Genomic DNA, 1804 nt, shown 5'->3' with positions numbered 1-1804 from the left:
TTTTTTTTACATATTTGTTGAAATTGTCACTATGTGGGTGTCAGACAGATAGTCTGGGAAAGCAAATCCAGCTCCTCTGCCTTTACCAAGTACTTCCTGTGATAACTAAAAACAACCAATCAGAGCCAGGAGGAGGGTCTTAGCGCTGTCAATCACCCCTGTGTGCGCTCTGCTCATGCCCCCTCCACCTCTCTTGCTTGCTCTCTGCCATGCTATTGTTTCTTCCTGTTAGCAGAGCCTGCTGTGAATGCTCATGCTAGTTAGCATGACCACCGATAATGTCAGATGAATGGTTTTCCTGGAATGATAAGTTGTTTAGCACATTGAGCAGCATGTACACTAAGTTGATTGACAGCACTAAGATGCTCCTCCTGGCTCTGACAAGTTGCATTTCTTCAGATGGCAATATTAACACTGGGAGGAGGCGGAGGCGGAGGAGCCCAATCTTTTCACGGATTATCTGTCTCGTATTATACTGTCACAACACGGTAACAGTTTTAGCAAATATATAAAAAAATGTAAAAAAAGAAACGTAATTTTTTAAAATAAAAGTGACATACTGCAGTTGTAATCTTTGCTGGCATTTTTCTCCCATAAATTAACTACTTTACAAAATTCTATACAACCTTTGTCTTCAGCTTCAAACCTCTTTGAATAACAATATCCCTTGTAGAAGTTCTGCTCTCCACCAGCAGATGTCCCCACAGGTCTATTTTACAGTCTCTGCTATGGAAACCTCTCAGCCATTATTACTATCAGTAGAGGCACAATGCAGTGATTTGTACACTATTTCAATCTAAGTTTAACTGAAAATAAAACAGATGCACACTATAGAATGATGCTGAAATGATCTCTTTATCATTATGTTATCACAGGTATGTTTAGCTGAAGCTTTAACGTATTATTTGTTTGATATCTTAGCATCGTTATGAAGTTAGCGGTGTTACACTCTCTCAAGCGGTCTAACGGCAGTGGCATGTACATTTTCAGAGATATTAGTCAGCTTGCTGCTGAGTTCTCAGCCAGTCACACTGCTTCAAAGTTGAAGCTTCAAAGTAAGCCAGCATCATTCATGCCAGGGGGCTGGAAAAGTAGAAATATAACTTGTCAAATGTAAGAAAACAGCATGAGGCTATTGTGCGTTTTGATGTGTTAAACCACTATTTTAACTCCTGTGAAAATCTGTGAGCTGGCAACCTCCACCCACTAGGCGCGACACATTAAACCCTTTGGCATGTATAGAATAGCAGACTGAGGGACTTTAACAGACCCTGCATGTCAAGCTTTTTATGGCTGCCTAGGATCCGTGAGTCACACTGCAAACTAGTGATATGTTATCATCAGATGTATCAACTAGGACATTTTTGTCCATATGAAAAACAAAAACAAAATACTCATCAAAGCGTAAGTGAAAATTCTTCTGTTTTTTTTTGTTGTTTTTTTTTTACCAACGTCTGGATTTCAAGTACCATGTGTGTGTGTGTGTGTGTGTGTGTGCGTGCGCGTGCGTGTGTGTGTGTGTGTTTTTTAAGCTAACAGAATACTGTTTTGTCTTATTCTTTTAAACAAAACCAACTTATGGCGTGCTCGGATCAACCACACATTTACTAATTCAGAACAGAATAATTTAAAACTTTAAATGCTTTGCTGTTATTTATGATCCCACCGCCTCCTCCATTAATGTAACAAAGATTGGGTTGCTGACCAGGTGTTATATTGTTCCCTTTCGTGAAGCCATTGATTTAAATTTTACAGCTTGATTCATTACTAAAATAAATGTCTACTTCATTTAACAATTATATAT

The sequence above is a fragment of the Poecilia reticulata genome, linkage group LG22, assembly GCF_000633615.1.
Source record: "Poecilia reticulata strain Guanapo linkage group LG22, Guppy_female_1.0+MT, whole genome shotgun sequence".
Classification (NCBI taxonomy): Eukaryota; Metazoa; Chordata; class Actinopteri; order Cyprinodontiformes; family Poeciliidae; genus Poecilia; species Poecilia reticulata.
Note: the sequence above shows the minus strand (reverse complement) of the source record.